We start from the raw sequence: 13,109 nt of genomic DNA on the forward strand, positions 1-13,109 counted from the left end.
TATTGTGATCCACACAGTCAAAGGCTTTGGCATAGTCAATAAAGCAGAAATAGATGTTTTTCTGGAACTCTCTTGCTTTTTCCATGATCCAGCAGATATAGGTTAGGAGAATTCAAAGAATATTCAGGTAATGCTGATACTGAAAAATGTGATTCCTTTAGTCATTTTATTTAATTTTTTTTGCCATGCCCTGATGTGCAGCTTGTGGGATCTTGGTTCCCAGACCTGGCATTGAAAACATCAAGTCCTAACCACTGGACCACCAGGGAATTCTCTAAATATGATTTCTTTTTGAATTGGCAATTAGCTTCCCCAAATTTAACTGTCTTCCATTTCCTGAGGATAAAATCTTTGGAGACATTGGGGAAGAAAGCTAATCTGACCCATTTTTTCAAACAGCAAGACTTTGGGGGATTTCACTGAATTACTGGTAAATACCCTCTGCCTCCTGCCCTTATTAAGCTCACAGGCCACTGGGGCTAGGTGGGGGCAGGGATGGCTAGCTACCGCCAAGAGGGTCACCATCAGTTTCTTTCCTCTCCATATACATAGTGACACTGTATCATTGAGAGGTGCAGTTCTATTCTTCTCTTGAATCTGGACTTGCCTAGAATGCTCTGACCCACAGAGTATAGCAGAATGACTCTACATGATGCTGGGCTTGGCCTACAGAGGACTGATATCTTCTGTCTTGGACTCTTAAGAGTCTTCAGCTACCATGGAAGATGTTTGTATTAGTGTGCTCTGGTTTCTGTAACAAAACATCAGCCTGTGTGGTTCAAACAACAGAAATTAATTTTTTCAGTATATTTTCTGGAGAGTGTAAGTCCAAGGTCAAGGTGTGAGCAAGGGTGATTTCTCCTAAGGTCCCTCTCCTTGGCTTGCAAGCAGTCGCCTTCTGGTTCTCACACAGCCTTTCCTCTGGTGCTCACTTTTCTAATGGTGTGTTTTGTTGTTTTTTGATTGAGTTAAGTGGCTTTATTAGAGAAAGCCAGGATTACAAAGGACTTGAGAGTTGGCCTTGGGGCCTTTCTTCTTGCCAAAGGTGGGCAAAATATTGACAAAGCTCTGGTTATACTGCATATACTTCTTGGCCCAGCCCCATCTTCTTTTTCTCCTGTTTGGCCACTTTGGGATTCTGACCCAGCATCAGCAGGGACCACGGACTTCACCTGTATGCATGTGGCCAGCTACTTGTTGGGTGCTCAGAACCTCCACCCCACACTGGCCCAGGGTAGCCTCATCCTCTAGGGGCATCCCTGCCAGGGGCACGACTTGAGTGATGTCCTTGAGGGAGGCTACACGAACTTAGATGGATGACCGTCTCCTGGCCTGCCAATGCAGAAGATGTGAATTCTTGCCTGGAAGATCCCATGGACAGAGGAAGCTGGCGGGCTGGTCCATGCGGTCACAAAGAGTCAGATATGACTTAGAGACTAAACAACCACAACTCCTGGCCTGTCACCTCCAGTGTGTGTAGCTATTGACCAAGGACAAAGAACTGCAAGTCGGTGACTAAACCGTAGCCACGGTTTAGTAGCCACGGTTTAGTCACCGACTTGCAGTTCTTTGTCCTTGAAAAGGAGAGAAGCGAAAAGCAAGGGAGAAAAGGAAAGATATAAGCATCTGAATGCAGAGTTCCAAAGAATAGCAAGAAGAGATAAGAAAGCCTTCTTCAGCAATCAATGCAAAGAAATAGAGGAAAACAACAGAATGGGAAAGACTAGGGATCTCTACAAGAAAATCAGAGATACCAAAGGAACATTTCATGCAAAGATGAGCTCGATAAAGGACAGAAATGGTATGGACCTAACAGAAGTAGAAGATATTCAGAAGAGATGGCAAGAATACACAGAAGAACTGTACAAAAAAGATCATCACGACCCAGATGATCACAATGGTGTGATCACTCACCTAGAGCCAGACATCCTGGAATGTGAAGTCAAGTGGGCCTTAGAAAGCATCACTATGAACAAAGCTAGTGGAGGTGATAGAATTCCAGTTGAACTGTTCCAAATCCTGAAAGATAATGCTGTGAAAGTGCTGCACTCAATATGCCAGCAAATTTGGAAAACTCAGCAGTGGCCACAGGACTGGAAAAGGTCTGTTTTCATTCCAATCCCAAAGAAAGGCAATGCCAAAGAATGCTCAAACTACCGCACAAGTGCACTCATCTCACACGCTAGTAAAGTAATGCTCAAAATTCTCCAAGCCAGGCTTCAGCAATATGTGAACCGTGAACTTCCTGATGTTCAAGCTGGTTTTAGAAAAGGCAGAGGAACCAGAGATCAAATTGCCAACATCCGCTGGATCATGGAAAAAGCAAGAGAGTTCCAGAAAAACATCTATTTCTGCTTTATTGACTATGCCAAAGCCTTTGACTGTGTGGATCACAATAAACTGTGGAAAATTCTGAAAGAGATGGGAATACCAGACCACCTGATCTGCCTCTTGAGAAATCTGTATGCAGGTCATGAAGCAACAGTTAGAACTGGACATGGAACAACAGACTGGTTCCAAATAGGAAAAGGAGTTTGTCAAGACTGTATGTTGTCACCCTGTTTATTTAACTTCTATGCAGAGTACATCATGAGAAACGCTGGACTGGAAGAAACACAAGCTGGAATTAAGATTGCCGGGAGAAATATCAATAACCTCAGATACACAGATGACACCACCCTTATGGCAGAAAGTGAAGAGGAACTAAAAAGCCTCTTGATGAAAGTGAAAGAGGAGAGTGAAAAAGTTGGCTTAAAGCTCAACATTCAGAAAATGAAGATGATGGCATCCGGTCCCACCACTTCATGGGGAAACAGTGAAAACAGTGTCAGACTTTATTTTTCTGGGCTCCAAAATCACTACAGATGGTGACTGCAGCCGTGAAATTAAAAGACGCTTACTCCTTGGAAGGAAAGTTATGACCAACCTAGAGAGCATATTCAAAAGCAGAGACATTACGTTGCCAACAAAGGTCCGTGTAGTCAAGGCTATGGTTTTTCCTGTGGTCATGTATGGATGTGAGAGTTGGACTGTGAAGAAGGCTGAGCTCCCAAGAATGGATGCTTTTGAACTGTGGTGTTGGAGAAGACTCTTGCGAGTCCCTTGGACTGCAAGGAGATCCAACCAGTCCATTCTGAAGGAGATCAGCCCTGGGATTTCTTTGGAAGGAATGATGCTGAAGCTGAAACTCCAGTACTTTGGCCACCTCATGCGAAGAGTTGACTCATTGGAAAAGACTCTGATGCTGGAAGGTATTGGGAGCAGGAGGAGAAGGGGACGACAGAGGATGAGATGGCTGGATGGCATCACTGACTCGATGGACGTGAGTCTGAGTGAACTCCGGGAGTTGGTGATGGACAGGGAGGTTTGGAGTGCTGCGATTCATGGGGTCGCAAAGAGTCGGACACGGCTGAGCGACTGATTTGATCTGATCTGACTGCTGCTACCAAGAAGATGGAGCCGAGAAAGAGCTTTATTAACCAAAGTTTTTAGGTTTGATGGATTCCACTTTATCAACTTTTTTTTTTCTTTTTGGTTACTACTTCCTGTTTTTGGTTACTGCTTTCTGAAACTCACAACCACATCCAGTCTTCATGCTCAAGGTCTGTAAAACCCACTCACCTGGCCCCTTTCTGGTCTATACTAACTCACCAGTTTTCTCCCCAGGTCTACACGGGCTCCGTCACTACTTCCTCGTTGAATTCCCGCCAGTTCGGTTGGTTTGCCAGGAACCTTCTCGCGAATAGAGCCCGCACTCTGCGTCCTTTCTGGGAACGAGTAAATGGTGTTCGCTCCTGTCCAGTCGGGGATCGGTCCCAGGTCATTAGGATCTTTGAGTTTAAACATCCTGGGGTTACAGAGGGAAGGCGAGGGAAGAAACGTCAAACCATACTCGGGATTCAGAGGTTCAGAGTTGCTGACTCTACTGAGAAAGAAGGTTTGGTTAATTTACAAGGATTCCCATTTTTCCGGAGAAACCTTAAACTACAAAAGAATTTAACAGCTCGTGAGGAATGCAGGTCCAGCGAATCTGAAGGTTTTGTTTGTTTACCCAGGAGAGCCAACCTGTCAGGATGGCCGAGTGGTCTAAGGCGCCAGACTCAAGCTCACACAAGCTTCCTCTGATAGAGGTTTCTGGTCCCCGAATGGGGGCGTGGGTTCGAATCCCACTTCTGACAGACTTTTTTTTTCTCTCTCCTTATCACAAACACTTTCTCAGCCATTGCATTCGTTCTTCTTTCTACTTTCCCCGCCTTTCAGCCCTAACGACTGACCCCTAATGAGGTCCGACCCCTTTCTTTTCCGTTGCTACTTATCATGGATCCCGTTTTTCTCTGTGCTCCGATTTGTCATGAAAGGCGCTTTTCACCGAACGCTTATTAACCTAGGGGCGTCCTGGCAGAAAAAGGAGCCTGATGGAAACGGAAAGACATGTACACAGACTCGGTGATTACAGACTGTCCTGAGATCGCGGGCTCTTGGGATCGTAGTCTCACGCCCTTTCTCACTGGCCGAACGTATCAAAAATTAAAAGTGCAGAAATTGAAAGTAGCTTGGTTCACTCTGTTAAGGGATTGGAATGTGAAAAGAAAAGAAGCAGGGAAGGTTCCACCGAGATTTGAACTCGGATCGCTGGATTCAGAGTCCAGAGTGCTAACCATTACACCATGGAACCGCTCTTGTTGAAGAGTTGCTACACTGTCCATCTGATATCTCTTTGTGCTCTTTTTTTTTTTTTTTTTCCCCTTTCCCATTGAGGTATAGTTGACTTATAATGTTCGTTTCAGGTACACAGCATAGTGATCCAAAATTTTTATAGACTGCACTTCATTTAAAATTATTCTATCCCTGTGCTTTTTATTATTTATTTTTACCAACAGAGATGTATAAAAAACAATTTAAAATGAAACTTGCCACTTTAACCTAAAGCTCTGCTCTTCTTCCTAATTGATTTTTTCTTCTTTTTTAATTTACGGGGGCTTTTTTTTTTTTTAAGAGGGATGGAAAATCTGGCACTTTTAAGGCGAAGGGTGATAGAGAGGCCAAACACAAGGGTGGGAGGTTGTGGGAGGTTGTTGGGAGGGTAAACCTTCCCTGGTTGTTTTCCCTGAGACTTCTTCCCATATTTCTTTCCTTTGATGTGTGGGTAAGGGCAGGATCCTTATCTGAGAAAACGGTTACTTCTGGCGGTTTTGATTTTGCCTTTATTTCCGACACATGCAAAAGCAAAGTGGATTTCCATCTTGCCCTTCAAAAGGGAAAAAAGAAAAATTAACATATATGTATTTTTTCTACAGCTTCGCTTTTCATTCTAGCATACCTGCAGATGCCTCCAGAGCAACCTCAAAGTTTCTTGGTGCTTCCTGCTTAGGTGTAATTATGGATTTGCCATTTTAAAATCTGTCCTTTCGCTCTGAGATGCCTTAAGTACAGGACAGGTTCTCACCTCTCTTTGACACCTGATGGTTCTGGTACACAGTATTAATAGAAACTTAATCTATGGCTTGTTGCATGCTGCTGCTGCTGCTGCTGCTAAATCGCTTCAGTCGTGTCCGACTCTATGTGACCCTATAGACGGCAGCCCACCAGGCTCCTCTGTCCCTGGGATTCTCCAGGCAAGAATATTGGAGTGGGTTGCTGTTTCCTTCTCCAATGCATGCATGCATGCTAAGTCGCTTCAGCCGTGTCCGACTCTGTGTGAACCTATGGACAGCAGCCCACCAGGCTCCTCCGTCCACAGGATTCTCTAAGGCAAGAATACTGGAGTGGGTTGCCATTTCTTTCTCCGCTTGCTGCATGAACACATAGATTAAAGGATGAATCAATGAATGCATGCATGAATTAAAGAAGGAGTGAATAAATAGCCCAGAGTCGGACTTTTTTGGAGGGGTGTCTTTTTCCTTCTCGCCACAGGCTAAATCTGACAAGTCTAAAGGACATAATTGTGGCTTTTTGCCAAGTGGAGGGTTCCTTTCCAGGTTCTAGCTCCCAGGTACGACATTCCAGTAGCCATGAAATGAAATGAAATGAAATGAAGTCGCTCAGTCGTGTCCGACTCTTTAAGATCCCATGGACTGTAGCCATAGGGCCCCACAAACGTGTCCTGGAGTGTGGATGGCCAAGAGAGGATGTCATAGTGCTGGGCATGGTCATTTATTTCTCTAAATTTTCATTTTATTGACATAGCATGATTATTTATCTAGTAATTGTTAAGAACAACATATAATAAAGAGATCATATATGTAGCATCACTGGAAAAAATACTCAGTATAAATTACTACTTTAGTCAGTCTAAATATTAATTACTGACCCTACATTCTTCATGGACCTCTGGTAATCTTCTAAGAATGAATTGCTTATGAATTCCTGAATCATTTTTCTGCCATTCATCTTTTTGCTGGATTTACAACCGAGCAAGTTGCCTGTCACAAAACACATGCTCAGTAAATATGGATTGAAGTGAATATATCTTTGGGGAGGTAGAGAGGGCAACAATGAAATTCAAAGACTTTGCCCAGGTCACTATACAGTTCTCCTAAGTTCTTCCCTCCATGCACATCAACTCTCTATTCTATTATATCTGTTGGTTTTAAAATTAAACCAGAACCTCAAAAGCCTACTCTTCAGCGATATCCTTTAAATTGTCCTCTGAGGCTAGACAAGGCAAAAAGGGGGCATAAATCAATGTTTTTTCAACCTTAGCACATTTTTTATCTCAGGGAAGGATAGTGGTTATGGAGCTGGAAGATAGGGCATCTGGCCATGCTGCTGCTGCTAAGTCACTTTAGTCATGTCCGACTCTGTGCGACCCCATAGACGGCAGCCCACCAGGCTCCCCCATCCCTGGGATTCTCCAGGCAAGAACACTGGAGTGGGTTGCCATTTCCTTCTCCAATGCATGAAAGTGGAAAGTGAAAGTGAAGTCGCTCAGTCGTGTCCAACTCTTCGCGCCCCCATGGACTGCAGCCTACCAGGCTCCTCCCTCCATGGGATTTTCCAGGCAAAATTACTGGAGTGGGGTGCCATCACCTTCTCCGATCTGGCCATGGGTTGGTTTATTTATTCATGAGTTTGGAGTTCAGAAGATTGCTCTTTTCCCTTGGAATCATCCATGGTTGGTTCACAAGGTGAATGTGAACCTCATATCGCAAGGTGAATGTCAACAAAAACCACTGAGGGGAATGTCTAGGGGAAGAAAGGACTGGGTCCAACAATCCAGAAACAATCTGTTCCCTCATAATCTGAGCAAGAATGGTTTACACTTACCTGGTAGCAGAGCTGAATCCAAAAAGAGCAAGTCAGTGTGGCTAAATCAGTGGTCAAGAACCAAGTTCAGCTGGAGTGTCCTGTAGAAATGGGGCTTTAGAACACATGACCCTACCTCAAACTGAAGATCTCAAGGTCTTCCTGGCGCCACAGCTCTATATACCTTACTCACTTCACAAATGAGGAAGATATTCTTTCATGTATTTATTTATTCATTACTACTTACCAGAAATATGTTTAGTTTTCATGATGTGGAGAAGTGAGACATATGGTTCTATACCTGACAAAGCTTATGATGCATAGAGAAAAGCAATTACACAAAATTTTCCAATTCCAAAAGTTATGGTAAATACTAAAATAAGTGATGGCTAGAGTGATAACAGAGCATGACCAATGCAAAACAATAGGAATACGCCATTAGTGTCAGGTAGCAATGAGGAAAACCTGCCAGAGGAAGGGATGGCTGAGCTGAGGCCTGCTACAAGCTCCCCAGCTTGTTCCATTTCTTCTTTGCCTTATTTATCAGATTGGGCTTTAAAAAATTTTTAAGTTACAGACTTGTGAATTCACCTATTGGACTTATAAAATAAATATCCACTCAATCTAACAACTCAAACAAGTGTCTAAAGTACAGTTTATAATCTCCCTGTCCTCTAACACTGTTACCACTGGAAACAATTTGAAGTATGTCCTTCTATACATTGTCTTGAGGTAATGTTCTTTGTCTTGGTAACTATATATTACAATGTCATTCATAGTTTCGTTGTTGGATTCTTTACCAGTGGAAATTGTGCATTCTTGTGGCCATTATCGGAGAAGGCAATGGCACCCTACTCCAGTACTCTAGCCTGGAAAATCCCATGGATGGAGGAGCCTGGTAGGCTGCAGTCCATGGGGTCGCTAGGAGTCGGACACGACTGAGCGACTTCACTTTCACTTTCCACTTTCCTGCATTGGAGAAGGAAATGGCAACCCACTCCAGTGTTTTTACCTGGAGAATCCCAGGGACGGGGCAGCCTGGTGGGCTGCCGTCTATGGGGTCGCACAGAGTCGGACACGACTGAAGCGACTTAGCAGCAGCAGCAGCAGTGGCCATTATGCCTCTATTGCTTGTCTTCTCTCCTAGGCACCAGGGCAGGGACTTTCTTCCTTGTTCCCATCCAGGTGCTCAGTGCCTAATTGTAATTCTGGAGAGAGATCAAGGGAGGCTTCCAGGAGACAGCAACTACCAAGCTGAAGGGTAAGAAACTTTGAGGGCAGGGGGAATTGCTTGGAGCAGAGACCGAGGGCGCCCAACAGAAGACGCAGAGACACCTGCTGAGTGGGGAAAGCGCCTCGATTTAGTGTGAGGTGAAGGGCAGCGGAGTGTAAGAAGAACCCCCACATCTCAGATCAGCATAAATAGGATTTAAAATGTGAAATGAGAAGGCTGCAGTGATGCTGAGAACTGCGGCTGGGCAGGATCTGTCTCCAGTTGCAAATGGATTCAGGGGGACTGACCGCCGTTCATCAGTCCACCATATATGGAATAATGCATCCATAATAACTACTACTGCATTTACGGGGCCTAAGTAAGTACTTAGGAGGTGGTACACAGTAGGATCTGATTTTTTCTTTTTTTACACAAAAGAATGAATTAAAGAGAGTCTGTTATGTGTTCTATACTGCTGGGTGATGAAAATACGAGGGAGTAAATACCATGCACAGTAGATGCTCAGTAACTTTTTGTTCATTGGAATAATCAGTTGAAGGTTTATCATGAGGTGGACACTGTTTCGGGGGCAGTGCCTATAGCTGTCATCTGTCTCTGGTCTCTAGGAAAACAGATGTTGTAGGAGGAGAGGAACCTACCTGACGTTGGAGCCTGTGAGAATTGTTGTGTGAGTTGGACTTGGAATGCCTAGACAAGCTTGAGGTGCAAAAGGACTCTGGCAGCGGTGGGATTCGAACCCACGCCCCCGAAGAGACTGGAGCCTTAATCCAGCGCCTTAGACCGCTCGGCCACGCTACCTCCTATGAACCCTGCTTTTATGTGCGTATCATCTGACCCAAATTGCTACCTATTTCAGGTCCTTTTCCTCTCTCTCGCCCCGCAACGCCCTCGCCACTCTGCACTGTCCCCGGGGCCCTTCCTCCAGCGTTCCCCTCCCCACTCCCACCACAGCCCGAGAACCCCCTGACCCCTGACACTTTACTTTCTCATGGCTCCCAGGTTCATCTTGAATGGTGACGCCGCAGGTGGCGCGGGAAGAGGCACCTGCCCCATCTGTCACCAATATAGGAAAAAAGAGTCACGCAGACTGAGAGTTCCAGTGAATGCTGTGGGCTCCAGATCCACTTGGATTCCGGAGTAAGCCCTCGGACTACAGGAGTGAGCAAGTCCGGGAGTTTTGTTTGAGCCTGGAGAAAGGCTGACAAAAAAAGAGGAAAGAATCACGAGGGTCCCGCCTTTCCCGCCCTCCTTCATCATCTCAAGAGACCAAACTCCTCCACGGAACCTCATGAGGGAGGCAGAGAGTGCAGTCCTTGCTATTGAAGTCCTGTTTGCTTTTCAGAAGGTAGCGCATCTCCACAGGTCCTGGTTATAGCAAACAGAACTTCTGCAAAGTCCAGATTCAGTTGCCCTCACCGCCCCTAAGTCTTCGCAGGACAGTTTTCAGGGGAAACGAGCTGGGCTGAGTGGCTCTGCCTTCCAGACTTTGGATATTTTAGACGCGAATTAAACCATAGTTCCATCTTCTTTTGAGGCATTGTGATTCCGAGAATTTTTTTCTTGCAATAAAGTTGGTAGACCTTTTGTTGAAGGGGGTGGTACAGTTGCCTCCTTAGCGCAGTAGGCAGCGCGTCAGTCTCATAATCTGAAGGTCCTGAGTTCGAACCTCAGAGGGGGCAGCGTGTAGTTTTACTTTTCTGTTTTGTTTTCTTCTCCTTCTGTAGGTCTTAAAAAAATAAACACAAAACCGAGGAAATTTGCTTTGATGAAACCGAACGGGTAATTGTTCTTTTACAGAACCGTGTAATATTCAGACACAAAATAGTAATTTTCAGTAGGATTACCCCAAAATTCTTGTTCCAGTTGTAGACCTTGACTGATAACATATGGGTTGAAGGATACCACACTGTATACAACAGAAGATGCTCCTGATCTCATGCAGTTTATTTGCTATGTTTGAGTGGGACAGGGCAGACAAGACAAATCTGGATTTTTAACAGCAACCTCAGGAGATCCGATCTGAATGCAATCAGCTGAACAAGTTTTTTGAATCCTTCAGCACATATGCAGTTATCTCACGTTGACAATTGTGGAGAAGGTCACTTCCTTCCAATATTCTGATCACTCAGAGCTTGCCTGCTGCTGCTGGTGGCAGAACCCTCAGGTATCCACAAGGCAGATCAAAAGCAGAGCAAACACTTTATGCTTTCCAGAGAATTTGCAAAAGATTCAAAGTGCCCTTTCCTATTCTCTTTCATTTCTGCCTCTCCCAGTAAAGTGCTTATTAGGGCAATGAGTTACAGAGAGAAATGATTTTGACACTTCTTCCTCTCTAGGTCCCAAGGAAGAGTCTGGGCCCAAGTGTTCCCAGTACTGCCATTCCCCAGCACTGCCACATAGTCAGTCAGTAGGCCAAGTCTATCATCTCTTGTCCCATGCTGCCACATTCTTTATGTGAAACCAGTATGCTCTATTTGAAATTATCTCTGACCATGTTGTTCTTCCCTGCTTAAAATCCCCAATGACTTTATATTGCTGCAAGAATGAAGTCTGGATGATGCATTCCTAGCCATAACCTCTGAGCCTGTCAGTCTCTGTTTTGTCTCTGTCTTTCTGTTCAACTTGCCCCCACTTTTATCAATACTGTCCCAAGAAGAGATCTGCTCATAAGTACAACAGGCCTTCATTAAGTTCTCAAAGTGTTCTGCTCTTTGCACTTCCTGGAATGTGGGAGCCACATTTTTGTCTAGTTTATTACTATCAACTTTACAGTACAAAGCCTTTGACTCTCAGTTTAAACATTGTCTTCTGGGAAAATTCTTCTCTGAGCCCTGGAAGAGGTCACCTCCCCTTATAATCCACTGTCTTGGAGATCTGGAGAGGGGGTGTACTTTACTGTGCAGACTTTTAATTTTCTACCTCTATCCTTTATCCTAACTCAAGTCTAGTAATGTTTTTCTTTTTATCTTATTACAGTGAAGTTGTGTAGACCACCTCAAATCTATTTTGAATAGTGGCATGAATAAATACATAATTGGAAATGTATCTCCTATCATCATGTTAAATGCAATCTTTGAGGAAGAAATTTCTGTTGCAGGATTTGAGGGAGGAAAGTGGATGAGAGATTAAGTAATTTGCCTAAGGTAGCACGACCAAATGATTAAATATGATGTTCTAATTCATGTAGTTTACAATAAAAAGAATAATGATGATAACACTTACCTTTCACCGAACCATTAGCAAATCCCAGACACTATTCCAAGAGTTTACTTGTATTACTTCATTCAATTTGGAAACTCAGGTCATGAGATTATATGTTTGTTTCTCTACACATCTCAGTAACCTGTACTTTTTCTTAAGCACATTTATCACAGTAACCAAACATTTATTATGTAATTCGTCATTTAAAAGGCTGACTCCCTTCTAAAGAGTAAAAACTCCACTAGGGCAGAGGTGGTGGCCTTCCACTCTATAAGCCGAGGGCAAAGCTGAGCTGCTTGCTCAAAATAAGTTCTTAAAGCCTACTTATTGAAGGCTTTTTTTGTGCTAGGCATTCTTAAGGGCTAGGGGGAGACTTGGAGCTCAAATTTCGAAGATGAAGGACAAGATGGACCAGGTGACATCTCTAGTTATATACAACATTTAGAAGAAGTTGGTTACTATCACTCAGGTATGAGAATTATTTTTTTCTCATGACCTGGGGGCAGAAGTAGTTGTGAGCCCTATTTAAGGCTGCAAAAATAGATTTAGGAATAAAGATAAAGGAATATGGACAAAATTAAACTTTGTACTTTAAAGTCCGTGTACTTTACTTTTTTTCACGTTAGGATATTTAGGAAACAAGCTACCAGTAAGGGAGCCCGGATAGCTCAGTCGGTAGAGCATCAGACTTTTAATCTGAGGGTCCAGGGTTCAAGTCCCTGTTCGGGCGCTTTCCTAGGCTTTTGGTATCCAGCTCTGACTCCGCCTCCGCGAGTATTTCCGCAGAGGAAAAGTGTAAGTGACTCTCAAGCAAACGCTGAGCTGAATATATGGGATCTCTACATCAGAACGGTCGCAGCTAACGTTTAAGAATGAATCTTAGGGTACATGGCCTTGTACCAGAACAAAAGAATTTCCTAAAAGTGAGTTGGTTGATAATGGATGGCTGAGAAGGCATTTCTGGACTGCAAAGCTCCGTAAGGGTAAAAAGAATATCTACCTGATAATGTGGCTGTATTTAGAAAAACATCATAATAGGATCGGAATTCTATTGTTTTGAGGGGCTTGGCTTGACTATTTCGGTGGTGAGTGCACTGGACCATCCTTGCCTGATATCCTAGTCATTAATATTTTATACTTCCATTACTCTGATTACAGGTGCATAGAGCAATCTTCTAATATTGGTTGCTTTCCACTATAGAGTTTATTTTACATGAGAAAGAATATGCTAATCAAACATCAATATGGCTATATGTTCATATTCTGGCTTGGAATTTCTCTAATATTTGGCTATTGTGATCAGTCCTGCAAGTCTGAAGAAATCTGAGTGAATTAAAAAATAGCTTCTAATTCTATAAAGGAGAGGAACAGATTCAGAATAGTCGTGGCTCCAGTAAGAATCAAGATTCTCTAAGGAACTGCCTAACAG

The 13,109-nt window shown here is 43.7% G+C and overlaps 5 non-coding genes across 5 annotated transcripts; 3 read left to right on the plus strand and 2 right to left on the minus strand.

The window, feature by feature from the left end:
• Window positions 1-4,067: 4,067 nt before the first annotated feature.
• Window positions 4,068-4,178, plus strand: TRNAL-CAA (transfer RNA leucine (anticodon CAA)). The gene is made up of 2 exons: window positions 4,068-4,105; window positions 4,133-4,178. It is a non-coding gene; the product is annotated as a tRNA-Leu (tRNA).
• A 425-nt stretch (window positions 4,179-4,603) lies between these two features.
• On the minus strand, window positions 4,604-4,675 carry TRNAQ-CUG (transfer RNA glutamine (anticodon CUG)). Its single transcript has one exon. It is a non-coding gene; the product is annotated as a tRNA-Gln (tRNA).
• A 4,520-nt stretch (window positions 4,676-9,195) lies between these two features.
• TRNAL-AAG (transfer RNA leucine (anticodon AAG)) lies at window positions 9,196-9,277 on the minus strand. Its single transcript has one exon. It is a non-coding gene; the product is annotated as a tRNA-Leu (tRNA).
• Window positions 9,278-10,085: 808 nt separating this feature from the next.
• TRNAM-CAU (transfer RNA methionine (anticodon CAU)) lies at window positions 10,086-10,158 on the plus strand. The gene has a single exon. It is a non-coding gene; the product is annotated as a tRNA-Met (tRNA).
• A 2,179-nt stretch (window positions 10,159-12,337) lies between these two features.
• Window positions 12,338-12,410, plus strand: TRNAK-UUU (transfer RNA lysine (anticodon UUU)). The gene has a single exon. It is a non-coding gene; the product is annotated as a tRNA-Lys (tRNA).
• The last annotated feature ends 699 nt before the right edge of the window (window positions 12,411-13,109 follow it).

Source organism: Bubalus kerabau, chromosome 3 (assembly GCF_029407905.1).
Source record: "Bubalus kerabau isolate K-KA32 ecotype Philippines breed swamp buffalo chromosome 3, PCC_UOA_SB_1v2, whole genome shotgun sequence".
NCBI classification, from domain to species: Eukaryota; Metazoa; Chordata; class Mammalia; order Artiodactyla; family Bovidae; genus Bubalus; species Bubalus kerabau.